This window comes from Triturus cristatus, chromosome 5_2, assembly GCF_964204655.1.
Source record: "Triturus cristatus chromosome 5_2, aTriCri1.1, whole genome shotgun sequence".
In the NCBI taxonomy this organism is placed as follows: Eukaryota; Metazoa; Chordata; class Amphibia; order Caudata; family Salamandridae; genus Triturus; species Triturus cristatus.
In genome coordinates, this window is record NC_140588.1 from 1,010,161,522 (window position 1) to 1,010,183,813 (window position 22,292).

At 45.7% G+C, this 22,292-nt stretch overlaps 1 long non-coding RNA gene across 1 annotated transcript in view; it reads right to left on the reverse strand.

Annotated features, from left to right (window-relative positions):
- The window catches only part of LOC146829583 (uncharacterized), a 493,129-nt gene that overhangs the window by 361,922 nt on the left and 108,915 nt on the right, over positions 1-22,292 (reverse strand). The gene's annotated exons all lie outside the window — the stretch shown is intronic.

Sequence of the window (22,292 nt, forward strand, 5' to 3'; positions counted from 1 at the left end):
ACTGCGAACCGCCTAAAAAAACGAATTGCCAGCTATGAAGGACTTGGGCCTGGAGCCAAACTATAAGAAAATGTTTATAATGATTTGAGGCACGAAAAATGCTAAGTCCTGTTGTCTGAACGTATAGGGCAAGAAGTTGGAGAGGGTTAGTTCCTTCCCGTATTTAGGCCTGGAATCCGAGGAAGGTTGCACGTGGCACACCTGCATAAAAAATAGAATAACACGATACACGCGAGCAGTTGGGACCACCTTCTCCCTTTCAATGTCCATAGGTAAAAAGCCCATTGCCCCAATTTTAGAGATTTATAATCGTAAATGTATACCAATTTTAACATATGGCATGGGTATTTGGGGATGCAGGGTTGTAGTTGCTATGCAGACTGAGGGAATAGATTTTGTAGTAGAGTTTTAGGAGTTCCCCCTCATCACCGCACTTTTCCCTCCATCTGGAGCCAGGTCTTGATTATGTCCGAGATACTATAAATGCAGCATCTTTAGCTACCTGGTGTTCTATCTGGGCAAACGAGGAAGCTGAGTTAAACCGGGTAATTACAAGAGACTGTTTAAGTTGTTCCCGAGGCCTTTCTATTCCTGGGCTTCAATACATTAAAACTTCCCTCAATGAACTTGGTTATGTCTCATTGTTTGAGCACCCAGAATCAATCTGCAAAGGGGACCGACAGAAGGTGTTGGATAGCTTCCAAATGCATAAAGAATCCTCTAGGGAATTATCTGAAGTGTCCAAACCCACTGTCAGAGATTATTGCCTTATTCAAGTACTCAAAGTAATCCAAAAGCAACTAAAACGTAATCTGAAAGTAATTACTGTGTAATTCAAACTGCATTTTGAAGTGATACAAACCTGTAACAATTGAATATTCAACCACAGCTGCATTTCCTTGAGCAGTCTTGCATTTGAAAGTGTATTTTACTTACCTGTGCTAAGTCATACTTGGTTCTAAAATAAAATATAAGTATACCTTTTTTATACTTACCTAATTTGTCAGGATTCTATCTCTGAGTGTAATCAGTCCTTGATTGATTGAATACAATAAATGCTTAACACACCCTCTGGATAAGCCTAACTGCTCGCCCACACTACCACAAAGAGTGCTATCAGTACTTACCTAATTTAGCCACTGCTATACCTCTGGGGACTGCCTGGAGTCTGTGCACACTATACCTTACTTTGGTATAGTATATACAGAGCCAGCTTCGTACAAGAAAATATTATCAAGGTAACTCTATTTCTGTTTTTTTAAAATAATTTATGGTTTTTATATAAAACTAATTAATATAATCATCTTTTCTCTTCCTATTATATCAGATGTGTTCTTAGTTAGCTGACTATTTTACTGTTATTTTTTTGTTTGTCTCCATGTTATGATATTATGAAAATCAATAAACTATTTTGAAGATGCAGATCTCACAAGATATAAATCCTGGCTCCTAAGTCACTCAGGCTATGTCTCCTCCAGATCACAGATGCAGGCAGTCAGTGAGCTGGAGAGTGGCAAACAGCAGAGAAAACTAGCTGGCCAGCTGCAGCCTCTTGCACGATGCTCCCAGCGGGTTTGTCACATGTGAAGCATTTCTTTTGGACAGCTGTTTGATATATGTACCTTATCTCTTGAAGACTCATGGTTATCTGAAGCTATCAGTGAAGTGAGATGGGCGTGATTGGAGAGAGCCCCTACTCTCCAAGGGTGGAGGTCAAGGTCTGTTGTGTCCTGAGGACACATCACTGCAGACAGTGGCGTAACGAAAGCTCAGGGTCCCCCCCTGCAAGGTACATGGAGGGGCCCCCACTCCGGATTTAATCCGGAGCTCGAAGGCCTTAGTACTGGGTTGAGGGGGCCCCCTGCTGCTCACGTGCCCCCGCACCGTGGGGGATGCGGGGGCCTGTGTTACGCCCCTGGCTGCCGACCTCACTGAGAAAGGTGTACCCACACTGCATCCACCAATGTCTCACAGGCATCACAGGTCAAGTGACCTTGCCAATAAATAGGAGCTGAGTGCATAAGCCCATTTTGCATTTACCTACAGTACCCACGTTTCTGTTCTCGGTGTGAACTTACTACTACAGTTTTTGGTTTTTGGCTTGGATCTAGTTTATAGATGTTTTCACTGTAGTTCAGTTTTGATTTAGGTTGGAGAGACCTAAATATTTGCAGAGTATACATTTGCATACTAATTTAACTTGGTTTGCATTTTTTCCTGTAGTCTGCCCAGCCATTCTATCCTGCTGGGAGTCAAACATATGACACCTTCATTTCGGCAACAGGTGCATTAACCCCCAGCAGTGTCTCAACAAGCTAGGCATAACTAGCAAGTTTAATGCACTGTTTATCACTCTCCATATGCAGCAAACATTACAGAAGAAATAGAGTGGTTTACGTTTTCTACCTTCATCCAACGGTTTGGATGTGTTTGAATACATATTTTTCACACAGGCCTTATTAAGACATTAAGTCTCGCAGTTTCATGTAATTCTTTTCCACGGCAGGTTAAACTTGCACACAAAGCACAGACCTCCTAATTAGAATATGTTCAAGAAAGATTACCTAACAATTCCAAAGTACCTAGCTTTTTTTTTTTGCTCTATTGTTCTAACCAGTGTTGCCTGTCAGAGCTGCTACAGGGCACAGGGTGCAGACCTTGTAGTCCTACTGTGCTTGAGTGAAGCCTATTGAACTAGGCCGCACGCCACGCTCGAGTAAAGCCTATAGAACTAGGCAGCACGCCACACAATTCCACAACTAACAATTCCAATACAACCCACATAATTCCACTCCACATCACATACACCCACACCACTCCATAACATGTAGGTAAAAGACAGTCATTTACTTTGCCAATAGCTCTAACTCTCGTGTTTTTTCCTTAGCTCAGGAATCCTCTGCCAGCTTTTTGGAGGCTTCTTACACAAACACATTTATGCAGCATTGTGCAAACGTTTGTAAGAAAAAATTATTCTTAAATACCAATCAGTCATCTTGGAAATATAAATAAAAGTTTTCAAATAATACGTCAAAATAGCAGCCACTACATAACAATATAGGTACACACAAAGGCACACATCATCAGCCTTACATACATTTGATTTCTTAGAAAAGATCCGGAGCTTAGATTATTGACTGTGGAACCAATAGACTTGGGTTTTAATCCCAACTCCCTCACTTGACTACATTGTGTAATCTTGGGCAAATCTGATAATCTTCATTAATGTGAATCTGTATTGCCTTGCCCACTTGCGTAATCTAAACTTACGCACACTACTTACTTACACAGAAACTCCAACACTCCTCTGGAGGTAAAATGAGCTTTATTAGTATCGTAGACAAGGGCAATAAGTCACTGAAGCTAGTAAGTTCTTAGGCACCAAGTGAAAGGCAATAAACAATGAATACACCACACTATATATATATATATATATATTGTAATACATACAAATATGAGATATTGAATATAGATATATAAACATTTAATGTACAAAGCACCTCACCAGATGCATCTGCACCGGAGTCTTCAACATCCCTGGCCAAGCACCAAAAACACCAAGTCGGGACCCTGTAGAGACTGGGGCACAGGAAGTAATCTCTCCGGGCACCAAAGTCGTCCTGCGAGTGCGTCCACTCCAAGACTGAGTTCCTGAGCTCCACCCCACAGACACTGCTTTTATATTTAAATCAACACGTTCGAGAACCCTCTAGTAGGCGTTCTCGCCCATCTATCCATCATAGGTGCTGGCCGCATCTCTGCGTCAGATCCACCCATACAGACCTGGCCAGATTCTGTTTGGGTGCGTTGAGGCAAAAGACATTCCTTTCCCTATCTCCGGCCTTGGAGAGCCTTGCACAGCGCATCCTCCCTCTGTCCTAGAGATAAGCATAGAATGCACAAAAACAAGCTCAAGGTACAAAATAACCTCATGAGATATGTCTCGCACCAGCTTGTAATGGTTTACATGACAGGGCAAAGCAGTACAAGATGGAAATGCAGTGCAACAAAATGGAAGATCAGAGCATCACATGGAATCGAGGTCAATATGCAGTTTAGCACGTGTAAAATGGCGAATGCAGTACATTCCACCCCTTGACCCTCGATTCACCTATCATATCCCATTGGCCTAAATACCATGGATCTGGGACAAAGAAGGGAGAGAAGATTAGGAATACATTGAATACAACAACATAATGAGATAGTAACGCAAATAATCACTACAATAACACCCAAGATATAACGAAGCTGACCAAAATTAGGTAGCCACCCAAACAACCAATCCCACCATCCTTGATCAACGTTTTGGGTAACCCCTTACACTAAATCTTTTAAAGCATTAAAATGCGCATGGATAGATGTAGAATGATCAGCTAAATTGAAACAACAGAGTCCATCAAAGTCCTCGCAACCGTGGTTGTGTTTCAACAACAAATAGTCCACAGCTGCCCCATTCTGCAAAACAGCTTTTCTCGTTCCTTGAACATCTAATAACAAGTCAGCTAAAGCGGCAGAAGTATGATTGAGATTCTTCACAATTAAACAGGCAAGCTTAGCAATAGTTCTTGCATTATAAACGGACAGTCCTGGCACTCCTACAATGGAAATAGCCAAACTGGTATACTCTGCTCTAGAAAGCAAGTCAATATTGGAGTCACAATCCTCAGGTAATTGAACAGCGGCTCTAGAAGAGCGAATGTGTGACAGAATGCATGGGAAAAAGCATAAGACTTAATCGTGGGGGGGGAGGAGCCAAGATGGCGACCGGGATGGCAGCGTAGGCTCCCGGCTCCGTGAATCTCCGCATCCCGCACAGATATCCTGCATGAGATCCTCAGCCTGCGCTACGTGCCCGTGTTGGTGATTGAGAGCGGCAACCGATCGTGTGATCCTGAAGCTTCTAGCGGCGGTACCGCCCGAGAAATGTTCATTTGAAGTTTGCGGCCTGTGCGGCCCTGGAGCCGGGACCTCGGGTGGACAACATAGCCGGGCGGCAGTTCAACAACAGCGGCCATTGGTGACCGGGTGGAGTCGGAATACCGAAGCGGCGCGAATATTGGCCTGAATCTCGCTGTGGTCGCTCCTATCACCGAGAATAGCGTGACGGGTGCATACCCGGGGTGACGATTCCAGGGGTTATCGGCGATCGCCTGGACCCTCGCCAGTGAACTGATCGGACGCGGCCTGTGGCTCGTCCCGATTTGTGCGGGCTGCTCCCGGTTTTCGCAGACACTGGCCCAGGGGGAGAACGACTGTCACCTGTGACCACACACTGGATACACTTTTTGCCTGCCTCCGGACCCTTGTTTGCAGTGACATGGAACTTGATGCGCTTGTGCCTGAGACCCGGTCCCCATCTGGGGTGGCCCTGCCCTGCGGCCATCTTGATAGGATGGACTCTATCATCCTGTACACTAGGTCGCAGCAAGATTGGGAGTGTGTGGCGCAGAGGAGCGTAGCGGAGCGAGCGCGGGGGGCCGTGCTGGGGTACGGTGACCTTCTCGATGCTCTCGGAGCCCTCCATTCCACCCTGGTTCACGGCGCCCGGGTTTTGGGGAGGAAGCTTGATGGTATTGCGTCAGCACCGGAACAATTGCGGTCGGCCTGTCCCCAGGTACATAAGGCTCTCTCTCACCTTCCACAGGAGGAAAGTACCGTGACCGCCTCTGTGAATAAGGGACAGATGGAAACTTTGGACACTGTGGCAGCGTGTGGTCGGCTGGCTGTGGGGTCGGTCTGTTCCGGAGGTTTTGGACTTGAGCGGAAGGTGGTGACTTTGTCCCACGCGCGGCCTCCGGCGATCCAGGCAATCTTCACGCAACGGTCGCCTGCTCTGGCTGATTCCTCCTTCCTGGACCTCGTGTGCGGCGCAGGCCCTGGGGCAGTACTGGGAAAGGTGATCTTCCATGACGATGACTGTGTTGGTGTTCCGAAACGTCCTCCCCACATGTGTGTGTCCCTTCCTGGTCTTCTTTGGACGCTCCTCTTCCTTGTAACCTTGGACATTATAATGGGTCGATGGGTATGCATTGGTGGATTCGCAAAGAGTGGCCAAGGATAAGGCTGATCCTTCAGAGGTTGTCATTTAATAGGCGGGCGGGCTTGGGGGTTGTGTGCTTTCACGATGTAACTAATAGTGTAGTCGGTGAATAATGCTCCCCATTTCTCTTAGATATGGCCGAACTTTTGCTGTTTACTGTTTGCGTTGGGGAGGAAGATATTGTGCGGGAGGGAGAAGCCGGGGGCATGGTTGAAGGCCCTCCTCCAGTTTATTATTACTCTCTCCCCTTTTCTGTTAGGGGGGGTTTCCTCTCTTTCCCCTTTTTCTCTGTTTCTTCTATATTTCGGGTCTGGTTCTGGGGCGACAGGCACGCTGCGGGGGGGGGCCGTAGTCATCTGCAGAGGTGCAGGGTGGGGGGTTGGGGGAGGGGCTTCTATAGTCCTTTACTTTGTTTCTATGGCCTTCTTTTTCTTCTCTTATTCTTCTTTGTCTTTCTTTTCTGGGGTCAGTGCGGTAGGTTTCCTTCGTGGCCAATCATTGTTTTTCATTTGTGCCCCATTTCCGTGGGGTTTTATGGGTCCTAGGGCAGGAGACTGCAGGCGCAAACGGCTCGTGATATCCCTCCACATCCTGAACCTCCTGTTTCAGCGCCATTGACTTGATAGATTGCTATTTATTGTTGACGTTCACTATTCTGCCTGCCATTTTTCGCTGCTGAGAACTTGATTGGCACCTGATCCTTCTATCCTTTATTGTAAAATGAAAACCTTTTATATCCTGGTTTCCCTCTTGGGCTGTTCAGTGGATAAGAGAATACTAGCATGGAGAATCTGCTTCCCGAGGTGCTGCATGTGATTAGAATCTGCTTACTGTTACTTTAACTGCTTAGCGGCCGGCCCCGAGGGTTGTAGGCCCATACTTGTCTTTATTTGCAATGTCAATAAAGGTTTTTCAAAAAAAAAAAAAAAGACTTAATCGTGATAAGGCACAAGGTCCTCCAGTTATATTAGCTGGTATGTAAGTGTATGAAATATTGCCACACGAGAACAGCCATCCCTTAGATAACTTCACATGGTTAACATGGCTAGCAGTTAATACTGTATGATTACAGACCATGTAATTGGTAACGTTACTGCAAAAACTGTCATGTCGTGACTGACATAATGTTTGTTGATCAGTGGTCAATTGTGTGCTTTTCTCTAGTTTCAATTGGCCAATCTTGCCAATTTTGGAAGGGTCACAAGTTAGTTGACAGCAAACGTCTCCAGTAGTGATGTTGTAGGTAACAATACTCGTCATGTTCCTCCAGAGGTTATCTATAACCTCCGGGCAAAAACGACAGTACTCATAAAGACTCAGATGTGTTTGAACATCATTTTCCTCCACTACCCCATCAAAGTTGGTTTGGTTGAAGATGTGCAGAAGCACACGTGCAGGGGTAGGTATGGCAACAAGACAAGTGGATATCATATCAGCTGCACTCTGAAGATTTCTCATACAGAAGTGGGAAGTGTTCAGCACATTCCCGGCCAAGTAGGTCCAGATGTAATCCGGTTGCTGCAACAATGCTGTCATCTGACTCGGGTGGTTGATCCCCTTCGGCATCCCCGGGCCCTCCCGGACCCCTCCGGACATGCCCAAACACAGACCACACAGCGCAAGCATAGCAGCGGCAAGCCATACTGTGATCTAGAAACAGAAAACAAACTGGTATAATCACTCTCGTAAATAACATTTTTCAGCAGGTACATTTTCCCACTTTTCCTGTCCGGGTCTCATGATGACAAGGATATTATCCTTTCCCTTAACGATTAATTCTGCAGGTTCAGGAGGTTTGTTTGGGGACTCTACCCATACTTTCGCCCCTGGGTTCTTGTCAGTAGATCCGAACCCGCCCTTTCCTCACACAGTTAGAAGGGCTGGGGCCGCCCCCTTCATGACATTTCCTCCATAAATCGGTATGATGACCATTTGGGCAACTCGGTCACCGGGTTGCACAATCAGATCATTGTCTCCACTGTTTAATAGAATAAATTTGATCTCCCCCTGGTAATCGGCATCGATCACCCCAACCAAAACCTGGATGCCTTTAAGGGCAAGCCCAGATCGAGGGGCGATCAGTCCGAAATGCTCTGGGGGAATTTGAACTCCAATTCCTGTCTCAATCAAGGTAATGTCTTGTGGTTGCAATCAATAGAGTTTCAGGGCATGTAAATCAAGACCTGCAGCCTCTGGTGTGGCACGATATGGAGCTAAAGCTAAAGCTAAAGTCCCAATACAAAATAGTGTTTGTGGCCACATGGGGCTTGATCTGCAAAGCCGGGGTCAACATGCGCATCAAAGGAGTCTCTGCATTGGCAAGGGGTCAGTTGTTCAAAATGTGCAATGTATCAGGCAAGTGATCCCTCCACCCCTTCAATGACCCGCCTGACAACTTTTTCAACTGCTGTTTCAACAAACCATTCATTCTCTCAATCAAACCCCCTGCCTGTGGGTAATAGGGTATGTGATAGATCCACTCAATGTTATGCTGCACACAAAAATCTTGCACCATCTTTCCTTTAAAGTGTGACCCATTGTCACTTTGGACCTGCAAAGGAATTCCCTAATACAAAATCAACAAATTCAAAGTTTTCAGAGTGTTAGACTGGGTTGCTCTCTTGCATGGAAAGGCGATGAGATAGCCAAAATAGGTATCCACCACCATGCATGCATACTGACATCCTCGACTCATTGGCATTGGCCCAATGAAATCAATTTGCCATATTTGCCCTGGCAACTTCCCTCTGCCTAGCTGGCCTCTCACTACCTGTGGAACTGGTCTGTGTTGGGTATGCTGACAAACGGGACAGTGAATGATCGCAGTTTTAATCAAATCTAGGGGAATATACATCCCTCTACTTTCTGCCCACCTGCTAGTGGCTCGATCGCCCAAATGTCCGCTTTTCTGATGCGCCCATTTAGCCATGCCCACCAAGTCAGAATCCTGCGTCGCCACCTCAGCTTCACGAATCTTCGCTTCTTGGTCTGCAAAGGAATTGCACCAACGCTCTAGTGAGTCAGTTGGGCAATGAGCATCAACATGATAAACTGTGACTGTACTCTGAGACAACAATTCCCAACTCTCCTGCCACAACTCCTTTCCCCAAACCTCCTTATTGTGAATCATCCAATTGTGAGCATGTCATGTGGGAAGCCAAGTGGCTAACCCATTGGCCGTAGACCATGAATCAGTATAAATGTGACATGTACCAGGGAGCTCTTGCTTTAAAGCCTGGTAAACCGCGTACAATTCTGCGAACTGACTACTTCTTCCCTCTCCAGTAGTCGACAACAACTTTTTGGTCACAGGATTGTATGACACCGCCTTCCAATGTCTCTTGGTCCCCACATATCTGGCTGAGCCATCTGTAAACCACACATGCTTTTTGTCCACCGCGGACAACTCTGAGAATGGCCCGCCCCATTTCACTGGGGACTCTCGTACTTTGGGTACATCTTGCAACATTTCTGCATCTGCTACTGGAGTCTGCACTACTTGCTCATGCAGCACTGCTGTACCCTTAGGACCCACTCGTGCTCTGTCTTGTATGTACCACTTCCACGTTATGACGCTAGCCTCCTGTGCATGCCCAATCCTGTGTGTCTTGGGTGAGCTCATCACCCATTGCATGATAGGAATTTCAGGTCTCAAAAAAACACATTGTGCCCCAGGGAATGTGCTGTCTCCAAAAACCAAACAATCCAATGAAATGCTGCGCCTCCTTCCTATTTCGCGGCACTGCAAACTCCTTGATCTTTTGCCTTACTTGTGGCAGCACCTCTCTAAGCCCCTGATGCCACTGAATACCTAAAAACTTCACACTCTGTGAGGGTCCCTGCACCTTCTCTGGGTTAATCACCCACCCTTTGCTTTGCAAGTGCTCTACAATTCTGTCTAGCTGAGCCTGCACCTGTTCTTGGGTCTCTCCTTGAATCAACACTTCATCAATGTAATGGCAAAGTTGTACTTCAGGAATAACTGACACCTCATCCAAATGCTCTGCCACCAACCGGTGACAGATCGTAGGGCTGTGTAAATACCCCTGTGGTAAAGATGTAAACGTGATATGCATTCCGCTCCATGAGAAGGAGAATTGTTCCTGGGACTCGGGGGCAATTGGAATTGTGAAAAAAGCATTGGCAATATCAAGTGCCGCATACCATGTCCCATTGTGTTTCTGAATTTTCTCAATCAAAGTGATGGTGTCGCTGACTGCGGCTGTCAACGGGGGCGTATGCTTATTCAGCACGCGGTAATCCACAGTCATGCGCCAGCTCCCATCGGATTTGCGCACGGGCCACACAGGGTTATTCCACGCCGTGGTAACCGGTCTCACCACCCCGCCTCCACCAAGTCCCGTATGATTGCAGTATTCTCATCATGTCCCCTGGGATCCTGTACTGCTTCATGTGAACCACTTTGCTTAGGGCACCTTCACTGGGGGAATCATCAAGCGCCCCACCCTCACAGCAGCCACCGAGAGGTACTGCTTTGACCCAATTTGATAGCATCCGTCATCTAAACATAGGGTCATACCTTTCAGAATATCAATACCAATGATATACTCGGGAATGGGCACAATCAAAACAGTGTATGCTCTCTTGGGAAGTCTGCCTATTTTCATCTGAATTACCGTTTGCACTGCTGGTGTCTCCTGTCCACCCAAACTCGTGATAGTAAAATACTGTCCTTTAAATTTTCGTGGATTGCCATGTATCAACGTGGCCTCCGCTCCGGTGTCTACTAAAGCCCGCACCTCCTGAACGTTTCAATTTTTCCAATAGATCTCAACCCTCACATGCGGTCTATTATCTTTGCGAGCCCATCCCTGCACCGGAGCTTGGCCCATTTCCTAATCTAATTATCGCCTGCGCAGCTCTGCATCTGCCTGGCGCAGGTCTGAATACAATGTCGGGTAATCCTTAGGGAACAACTCCTCCTCTTCCCGGTCCCCATCTGAATCTGTGCAATCTCGGTCCCAACCTTTCTCTTTTGTCATTTTCACATGAGATTCCCTCTCTCTTTCTCTCTCCTGACCTGCTTTGTCATGCTTCTCCTCAGGCTCCGTTTCCCTGCGACTTACTTTCTTGTTATCTTTTCTGTTCACATGCCTACTCCCCTCCTTCCTATCCAGTCCTTGCTTACGGTACATTTCCCACATTCTTTTGGTCTCAATACCATCAATCTCACTCCTCGACACCCCATCCTTTAACAGCGCCAAAAACATATTGCGTCGGGTGACTCAGTTGTTGTCAGTGCGGGACTCTGAGCGTGAAGCCCTGTCTGGCTTGTTCCATTCCCCAAGCTCTCCCAGCTCACGGAATGCCTCGACTACTTCTCCTACGGTATTACCAGTTTGATTAATTAACAGAGTCATTATCACCGCTTTATATGCAGGGGGTGCCAAACGAATAATTTTGTTTCGCATGGACACAGTCATTATCTGACCCATCAAATTATGCGTCTCACTTATAAGGATAGCCTGCTTCATCCCCTCCTCCTTAATTCTCTGCGAGGCATCTTTTAGGGTAAACCATGATTTTTCATTCCCAGGCCAATCTGAATCTGTGGGGTACTTATGACCACATCCCTGTGCGGCTAGCTGCAACAGGGTAGTTTGTTTATCACCGCGGAGAGTCCAGAAGCGTCCCTGCACAGTGGGATCAGTACTGAGAGTACAAAATTTGGCAGCATCCCCACCGTCTAACATGACCCCAGAAGCGCCTTGATCATAGAGGCGCACCATCCAAGTTAATAGTGCCTCGCCAGGCTTCTGTCTAAATCTCTCTAAAATATCACTGATCTCCTGTTGAGTAAAATACTCCAGACTATTTAACATAACTCCATCTGGGTTCGCTGGACTGGTTTGAAGTTTCTGTCTTAGAATGGGCTGCGCTTCCACTCTCTTACTATTCTTTACCTCCTCCTCCTGTCTTTCTCTCTGTAAGGGCTGCTCTCCTTCTGAGGAGAACTCTGATGATTCCCAGATGTTAGAGTCCCAGGTGGATGGATCACAATCTAAGCCTGCTTTGGCAATCGCTAAATGGACTTTTCGCTTACTCACTCTACCCCTTCTTTTCCTGTATCTGTATTCAGCGACACGGACTGCAGCCCGTTCTGCTATAGTTTGATATGTTTCTAATTTGTCTTGTAATAACTTATTCTGACAAGAAAGCATCGTAGACATATTCTTAGCTTCAATGAGTTGTTTTTCTAAACTCAACTGTTCCCGCTGCAGAGATAAACATTTGTCAAAAACTTGACGGTAGGAATGCAACAGAGCCCAACCTCGACGGCTCACTGTCCATAATTCTTTACCTTTCTCCACAGGAACCTTCCGTAAACAATTTAAAACATCTTCTGTCGTAGCTTCGCCCAAACAGTCAAACCAGCTCTCACTTAATCCTGAACTTTTAGAGTACTCACGCGCCAGCGCGGAGTACGGCGTCGCCTCCCATCCGGGAATTTGCAGGGGGGCGAAAGGGATTTCACTTGGTGCCAAAGAACCAAAACCACCTTTCGTCTTTTTAAACATGTTCCTACCCGCGTTACTTACGTATCCTGCTGACTACGCTAAAATGTATTGCCTTGCCCACTTGCGTAATCTGAATGTACGCACACCACTTACTTACACAGAAACTCCAACACTCCTCTGGAGGTAAAATGAGCTTTATTAGTATCGTAGACAAGGGCAATAAGTCACTGAAGCTAGTAAGTTCTTAGGCACCAAGTGAAAGGCAATAAACAATGAATACACCACACTATATATATATATTGCAATACATACAAATATGAGATCTTGAATATGGATATATAAACATTTAATGTACAAAGCACCTCACCAGATGCGTCTGCACCGGAGTCTTCAACATCCCTGGCCAAGCACCTAAAACACCAAGTCGGGAACCCTGTAGAGACTCGGACACAGGAAGTAATCTCTCCGGGCCCCAAAGTCGTCCCGCGAGTGCGTTCACTCCAAGACTGAGTTCCTGAGCTCCACCCCACAGACACCGCTTTTTATAGTTAAATCAACACGTTCGAGAACCCTCTAGTAGGCGTTCTCGCCCATCTATCCATCATAGGTGCTGGCCGCATCTCTGCGTCAGATCCACCCATACAGACCTGGCCAGATTCTGTTTAGGTGCGCCGAGGCAAAAGACATTCCTTCCCTATCTCCGGCCTTGGAGAGCCTTGCACAGCGCATCCTCCCTCTGTCCTAGAGATAAGCATAGAATGCACAAAAACAAGCTCAAGGTACAAAATAACCTCATGAGATATGTCTCGCACCAGCTTGTACTGGTTTACGTGACAGGGCAAAGCAGTACAAGATGGAAATGCAGTGCAACAAAATGGAAGATCAGAGCATCACATGGAATCGAGGTCAATATGCAGTTTAGCACGTGTAAAATGGCGAATGCAGTACAGAATCCTATCTGAATAGTCGAAAGAAGATGTGAAGTAAACAGAATTGCTCCACTCGCCTGTGTACCTTGTGGCATACCTGTATGTTTAGTGTGACATACAGCACCACGCAATTCAACACCACCCAACATAATTACCCTCCACATATTACCAACCAACCCAACATGATTCAACTTCACATAATTACACTCTATTCATCACCAAATAAATACACCCAACATAAAACTACTCTATGCTACATAGCAACAATCCACATAATTACACTCCACATCATGCCACATAATTCCAATCAGCATAATTTCACTCAACACCACACAGTTCCACGACACCCAATACAACTCCACACATTTCCATTCCATTCCACATTTAATTCGACAACAAGCCACATAATTCAACTCAACAACACAATTATACAGCACACCACATAATCCAAACCACACCACAGAATACCACATCATGCCACAAAATTCAACAGCACACCACATAATTAAACTCCAGTACACCTCACTCCACAATACAAAAATACCAATCCACATAGGTACACTCCACACTCAATACCACATAATTGCTATCCACGTAATTACACTGCATACCATACCACATAATTCCTCTACACCAAAACAGTCCACACCACACTTTTCCATGCAACACAATTCCACAACAACAATTTCAATCCAACCCACATAATTCCACTCCACACCACATACATCGACTCCACTCCTTAACAAATGTATAAAATACATTGTCATTAACAATGCCAATGTTTACTTTTAGGCAGAGATTGCCCACTCCCCCCCTCCCAGCACCCGTGTTGTTCCCCTAACGCCCTGTTCTGCTACATCTCCTGCGTTTGTCTCCTTAATTATTCTTTACAGCCTCAACCCCTATCTATCCACCATGCCACATAATTCCAATACACAAATCCACTCCACACCACACAATTCCACCCACACAATTTCAGAACTAACAATTCCAATCCAACCCACATAATTCCACTCCAAACCAAATACATCCATGCTACTCCAAACCAAAAGACATGGGTAAAAGACATTGTCATTTACAATGCCAGTATCTCGAACTCTCGCAAATATGAAACCTATTGGCATTGAAAATGCTTGTTTTAAAATTGTGTTTCAATGGTTGAAGGTATATGAAGAGCATACAGACCCATGGGAAGTTCTTTTGTAAATGCTTTATTGAATTATAATGCTGACAGTGACTATTGCTCAACGGGCATTTGCCTTATTAACAATAATAAGTGCATTGACACATGGTTATTATTGCATTTGCTCCTAAAATGATGACTTTTCGACCGATGGTTTGTTGCTCTTTAAAGTTTGACCAAGTCAATATACTTACCTGATTTGGTTGTATGGCTCCGTTAGGGGATCAGAGGTGATTACGCAATGTAAACAAAGGTATTTCCAGCAGCCTCATGTATATTTGTAAACAAAATGGTTTACAGGCAACAACAAGATTGGTTACATTGCTGGTCGGTTAGGTCAGTTCGGGGGTGTGTTGGGGCGAGGGGTTGGAAGTTTATGACTTCAGATATGCTACGAAGGGGTTTTTTGGAGGCAGGGGTGAGGAGTGCTGAAGCAAGGTTAGGGAGAATTGTTGGGGAGTGGTTTGAAATGTTTAAGAGTGGACCTTAAGGGAGGGGAGATGTATTATTCAGATTTAGATATGTTAGTGAGGCATTAATAGTCTGTAAGGTATTGTGTTGCTACTGTGATGCGCACCTGCCTCATTGAAGAGGCCTTTTCCACATGCAGCGGTGTAATGCATTCCTTGAGGTGCGCTATCTCATCTAATACTTGCTGCAGGGATTTAGCAGTTACCCCCAGTAGCGGCTGGCAAGGAACGAGAGTGGAGAGGCGGGGGAGACAGTACGTCGCGGGGAGATGTACAAAAGTTTTTAAAAACATGCTTACCTCTTCACCACCGCCAAAGTCCTTCGTCGTCTCAGTGGTTGCCCGAACCAGGAAGCACTCAGGCTCCCTCACCTAAGCCAATCACAACTCTACATTGCAGCGTTGTGATTGGTCTGAGCGTCGTGGGTCGGCGCACAGACGTTGAATGGGAGACTGGGCATGTTCCCCACCAGGCTGTGTGATGCAGTCTGGTGGGGAACATGCAAAGTGCACAGGACTGTTTGGCCTGCCCGAGAGGACCGGCCAAGCTGTCATGCCCACTTTGGCGTGCAGCAACCACTCCTCCTCCCGGACATCATGGGAACCCAACCCCGCCCAGCCCAACCTGATTGATCATGAAAATAAAATGACAAACTTCTGTTATTATCATTTTAATTTTCCTTTACCCTGCTCCGAGAGTGGTGGGCGATGGTCCTCCACATTAGCGGAGGAGCCGCCACTGGTTACGCCTAATTCCTTAGACCAAAGAACATTGGCATGGCTCAAGAACAGTGCTGTGCAACAGCATATCTCATCACAATACTGCTCTCACTGCTGGAAATCCTTGTGTTTGCTTACATGCACCCCACACTTTCTCTGTTTTTCTCATACACAGGTTGTGTATTTCTAGCAGTCGAGTGTGTAATTGCTTTTAGGCAATTTTGCAGCCTCCTTTGAGGCAGAAGCCCTCAAGTAAAGAATCTGATCTGAATTATACCAATAAAGAACTACTTCAGATTTTATAAGTGGAAAGCTAATTGTATGACCTTCCTGACAACACTTAACAGTGGGCTGTCATTTAGAGGGAATGTTCCATAATTGGGTTTGACCCTTTTTTTCAGCAACCTACGCTTTTCACACTCTGTTCAAAAGCTGTGTAATGTTCAGATTATGTATGGCTTCTACTGATGTTATTTTTTAATTGGAATAACTGAAATGAAAAATATATTCACAAACCAACGTCAAGTAACCCTGCAAATTGCCATCTAGATACATTGACGTCATTATCAGGTGAAATATTAGGTTAAGTAATTTGGCGTAATGCGTGCGAGCGAAGAGGCGCCGCTCATGTAAAAATGTCCACAAGAGACAGGGGAAAAACAGCACCCCTCCCTTTCCTGTCCCCCTTTCAGCAGCTTTGCGCACACATAAGCTGTAGTTGGTGAGTACACAGAATAATCGGTGAATGCAAACAACAGACTCTGGTAACTAAACCAGGATCTGAGCACATTTATGCTCGTAGATGTCATTTACTACTGCAGAAATTCAGCTAATATGGTGGATTTTGCACATTTCTCATTTTAAGTTTAAGGGTGAGAACATGGGGGTGACTGGATCTGAGCCCATTACTTAGGACGCCCAATCTGCACAGTTAACTTCAGTACTAACAAATCCCGGAGGGCCAGATGTACGACTCTTTTTAGCAGTCACAAACTGCTTGCGACCGCTAAAAAGGGTTGTAGCATGTAACAAGCCTATTTTGCAAGTCTGTCTAACCTGTTACCGACTTGCAAAATAGGTTTTGAGAGTCGCTATTAGGAAGTGGTGTGCGAAGGGCATTACTTCCTAATAGCGAGTTACAGGAGGATGTAAGATTGTTTTGCGATCTAAAGTGCGGTCGCAAAACAATCGCATTTACCACCAATTTCAAATTGCTGGTAAGCCAGTCTCAAACAGGAAGGGGTCCCCTTTGTGATTAGCAGTGATAATGTTTTTAAAGTACAGGCAGTGGTACCATGGACCACTGCCTGTACTTTTTATTTTTATTTTTTAAATGCATTCTGTTTTCCTTTAAGCAAAATGGGCTACATTTAAAAAAAAAAACTTTATTGAAAAAGCAATCCCTGACATTTTGGTCTGCGACCCCAGCAGACCACCATCCCTGTGAGTGTCAACCATTCCCAGTGGGTTGCAAAATACGAACTACATAATGAATATTAATAAGGCTTGTCCTCTACGACCCATTTGGGAAGCACAAACAGTGTTGCAGACACTGTTGTACATCAGTATTTGCGACTCACAATTTACGAGTTGCAAAAAATGCAAATTGTGAGTCGTAAACGCTGAGGGTCATACATCTGGCCTAGAGTAACATGAGGGCCAGATGTATGACGCATTTTACTGGGCCATTTGCGACCACTGAAATGCATTTTTAGGTCGAGCATTCGAGGCCTCTTGTATATACTGTAGTATATATTTATATGTGTATGTATTTTGTGGGCTCTGGAGATCAGCCCTAGGACTTGTCTGCTTCCGCTTAGGGGCTTTTTTTTCTGCTCAAAGGCCTCTATTTAACTGTTTTAATAGAAAATGACCAGTAGAGGTCAGTAAAATTCCAGAATTGATTTCTGCTTGTTCAACTGCCTCTAGTTAACTGTCTTGATAGAAAACGACCAGCAGAGGTCAGTAAAATACCAGAATCACTTTAGCATTCTCTTGAATTCTAGTCCATAGAAATTTTCTTCCATAAGCACCCGTAGACAATAATATTTTTTTGCAAATATTGTATTTTCAGTGATTTGACCACCGAAGGCCCTGATTTTATATTAAACACAGAGCTTTGGACTATACCATTTCCCACTGAAATGCAATATTTCGCTCCATGTGTTCCCATACCTGACGCATCACGCAGTTTGGTGCTTACTTTCCCTCCATGTTAAAGCACAGTAGGTGCTTCAACACCCAGGCTAATATGCTGCATAGCTAAATACCAATAAGGTCCCAAAGGCGAGACCGATTGCATTGTAAATGCTTGTTCTATGTACAAATCCTATTTTGCGAGTGGGTAACCTATTTCTGACTCACAAAAGAAGGTTTGTGAGCCGCAATTAGGAAGGTGCGTGCAAGTAGGTGGTAAGCCAGTCGCAAAAGGGAAGGGGTCCCCGTTGAACCCCTTCCCCTTTGTGGTAGTGAAAACGTTTTTTAAGAGCAGGGTTTGGCCACTGCCTACCCTTAAAAACAGAAACTTTTCATTTTTCTTTTTGAAATGCATTCCGTTTTCCCTTAAGGTGCTTCTGACGAGACCTAGAGAGAAAGAATGACACGGAGAACTAATAAACTCCTTTTGGGTAACACGCTGAAAGCACTTTCATTATTTTGAAGGGAATATCTAAAGTGATTGTGTTCTTTGTTTTCTGGAGCAGAAGTGGTTTTGATTGGCTGGCGATCTATCAGAGAATGAAAATATATAAATTGGACATTTATTGGTTTCATTTAGGAAAATAGTGAATGATATTTAAGTACTTCATACTACTAAGCTGCATTCATTTATGTCATGTATTATTCATATTGTCTGTATGAAAAACTATTTGTACATAAGGTATGAAGACATGCTTTAATTATTTGCAAATCTTGAGAAAATCTGTACTATACCTGCAAGTTCCTAATAAAAGGGAATGCACTGAAAAATTACTGATTGAAGGGTAGTAATTAGTGAATCCACCAGTAGGAATTTAGCTTGACTCGGAGGCTGGGAGTATTTTAGTGGCTGACTATTTCACTCCTGCGAAAATGCATACCAGGGCAAACCCTGACAAGGCTAGGATGTTTAATGGTGAGCGAGCACACGTTATTGTACAACCACGAGGACAAAGAGCAGGAGACTATGGCCATGAGGATCCGAACCAAATTGAGAAGGGCTGTGAAGATTAGAACCAGGAGGACAATGGCCACTATGAACAGCAGACCAGGATACATAGGACAGGGACTAGGAAAACCAGGGGCACCAGGAGGACCAGAGCTAAGAGGACTAGGTGGACTAAAACAATCAGGACCAGATATGGGCTTAGAAGGCCATGGAGGCCTAGAGGACCAGGGCTTGGAGCACCAAGTGGAGCAGATGTATCATCTCGGGTAGCAGGGCCTGGATGAGGAGGATCAGATGTAAGAAGGGCAATCAGAGTCACGAAGGCTAAGGGGACTGACAAGTGTGACGAGGAAGAGCAGTGCCAAAATGACCAGGAGGACCTGAAAAAGCACAACCAAGATCAAGAGTTCCAGGATTAGTGTATACAGTACCAGGAGGACCAAGAGAAATAAATATTTAAGAGGACTAGAACACCCCAAACCAGTAGAACAAGGACTAAGAGCCCCTGGCATGAAAGATCAGATGGACCAGCATCTGCTGTACAAGGACTAGGAGGTACAGAGTAAGGAGTACCAGTACAAGGTGGCCAGGCCCAAGAGAACCAGAAAGGAACAGAGCCAGGATTGACCAAGACTGGGGGAGTCAAGAAAGGTAACAATGGTAAAAAGACGAGGTTTATGATGGCCAGCCCATTAGGACAAGAAGGACCAGATTGACCAGGACCAAGGAAGCCACAATGAGCATAGATGGGGAAGGGGTGCAGGTCCAGTGGAACCAAAACTATAAGGACCCGACCAAGAGGATCATAGGAAGAGCAAGTAATATAGAAACCAAGAATAGGATTACCTTGTAGAAAAGGACTTGGGGGACCGGGGACCCGGGTTTCCAGTGAAAGAAGAAGAAGCTCTAGGAGGACCAGCAAACAAAGGAGTAAGGGACCCGGAGGACCAAGGTGATAAGATCAGGACCAGGAAGACCACAGCCAGAAGGACCAGGCCAGAGGGCTAGGAACAGTATGGCCAGGAGGGTAAGGAACAGGATGGCCAGGCCCTGGAGGCCCAGTGCAATTGGGACCATAACCAGTTACTGTAGAACCAAAAGGACAAGGAGCAGGACGGCCAGAATTATCACGAGAAGATCCATGAGGACTAGGAAGATCAGGAACATGATGACTGTGACGAGTTGGACCAGGGGACCAGAATAAGTAAGGAAGATGAAAGGGCAAGTACCAAGGAAATCAGGAGGACCAGAGTCAGGAAGACCAGGATCAGAGCAAAGAGGGCTAGAAGGATGAGGCTCAGGAGGACTGGGAACAGGCTAACTAGTCGTTCAGGGGTCCCTGTAACAACTGGAGCAGACAAAATTGGGCATGGGGTAGCAGGACCAGGGTGAGAAATATTGGGGGCACCAGGACAGCCAGAGCCTGTAAGACCAAGAGGGATGGATCTAGATGCCCACAAGAGCCAGCACCAAAATACCCAGGCTCATAAGGACCCAAAGAAAGAGAATCAGAAGCAAGATGGCTCGGACCAGTGGATGCAATGCCAGAAGGGCCTTTAGGACAAGGCACTGGGCCAGGAGTACCAGGATGATTCAAGCTAGGAGGAAAAAGACTAAGGGGCAGATGTACGACCGGTTTTTGCGTTCATGTTAGAAATGGGGGTCTCTAGTTGGCAGAGGTAGGTAACTTTGACCAAATAGGGATGCTTGCTTCTAGTCAGGGTAAGGGGGATACACACTTTAGATAACCCCTGCTCACCCCGTTGGTAGCTTGGCACGAGCAGACAGGCTTATCACAAAGGCAATGTGTAAAGTATTTGTACCAACACTCACAGTAACACAGTGAAAACACCACAAATGGACACCACACCAGTTTAGAAAAATAAAGTGTGTTTATCTAAACTACACAAGACCAAAATGACAAAAATCTAACATACAGATACTCAGTAGAATGTCTTTAAACAGGTTGTTGCGCAGAATAAACTTGTGGATGGTAAATGCAACACTTTACTCTCAAAGTACCTTGGATGCGTAACGCAGAACAAACAAAAGGGCCGCAGAGAAGGCGATGCGTCGATTCTTCCTGCGCTCCGGTTACGATGCGACAAGATGGTTCCTTCGATGCGTTGCGACAATCTGGTGCGATGCGACAAAATGGCGTCTTTGATGCGATGCGACAACGTGGAGGAGATGCGTGCACGCCCAACAGCCGTGCGGCGAAATCGGTGGTTTCCTGAACCGCGACAGGCACTGCGAAACGCTTCTCTGGTGATGCGGCGGCGAACAGCGGCAGCGGCGGCATGCTTCCTCGGCAATGCAACGGCGGCGGCATGCTTCTCCCTCGTTGCGTCGCGCTTCCAGCTCCCAACAGCAAGGGCCTCACACACAGTTACAGGCACCTTCTGGCAGGTCAGAACTCCCTGCAAGGAAGTTCAGGGAAGCTGGGGTTGAAGTCCTTTTGTTCCTGGGACATCAAAAACAGGAGGCCAGCTTTTCTCAGGCTCTTGGAGACTTTTCTTCAGATGGACACAGCACACAGCAAAGTCCTTCTTCAAGCAGGGGACACAGCACACAGAAAATTAATTTTGTCATCTCCTCAGTAGAAAGAGCAAACTGCAGGCCAGCCAAGGACACACAGCAAGGGCAGTACTTCTCCTAAGTCTCTTCAGCTGCCCTCCTTGGCAACAGGTTCCCTTTGATCACGAAGTAGTCTGACTTACAGGGGTTTCAGCTATCATCTTTATACTCCAAAAGTCTTTGTTCTCTATGTGTGAGGGGTCCTGGATCCAGTCTAAACCAGTTCTGGGTGCACTCTGCCAGTGCACAACTTCTTCCTTTGTCAGTGTGGGCCAGGGTCTTTAGACATACCGTAGGAGGTGGAGCCAGCATTGTGGAAGGCAGGCACAGGCCTATTCAGACCCAGGTGCTACTCCTCCCTCCGCTCCAAATGCAGATCAGCCTATTCAGCCTAGTGCTGACTCACCCAGACTCCTGGAGCCACCCAGCCCCTGTCACTCTCCAACCAGACAGTCAATCCATAAACAGGCATGGGCACACAGAAAGGTTGAACAAGAAAATAGCCACTTTGTAAAAGTGCTATTTTCAAACACAGAATTTAACAAGCATTTTCAATGCAATAGGTGTCGCATTTGCAAAAGTTTGAGCCATTGGCATTGTAAATGACAAACCCTTCATCCATGTGTTGTTTTTGAAAACAGATAAATAAATGGGATTGTCATTTACAATGCCAATAGTTTAAACTCTGGCATTGTAAATGACAATGCCTTTTAACCATGTTTTAAAAAAAGAAACAAAACGCATTGGCAT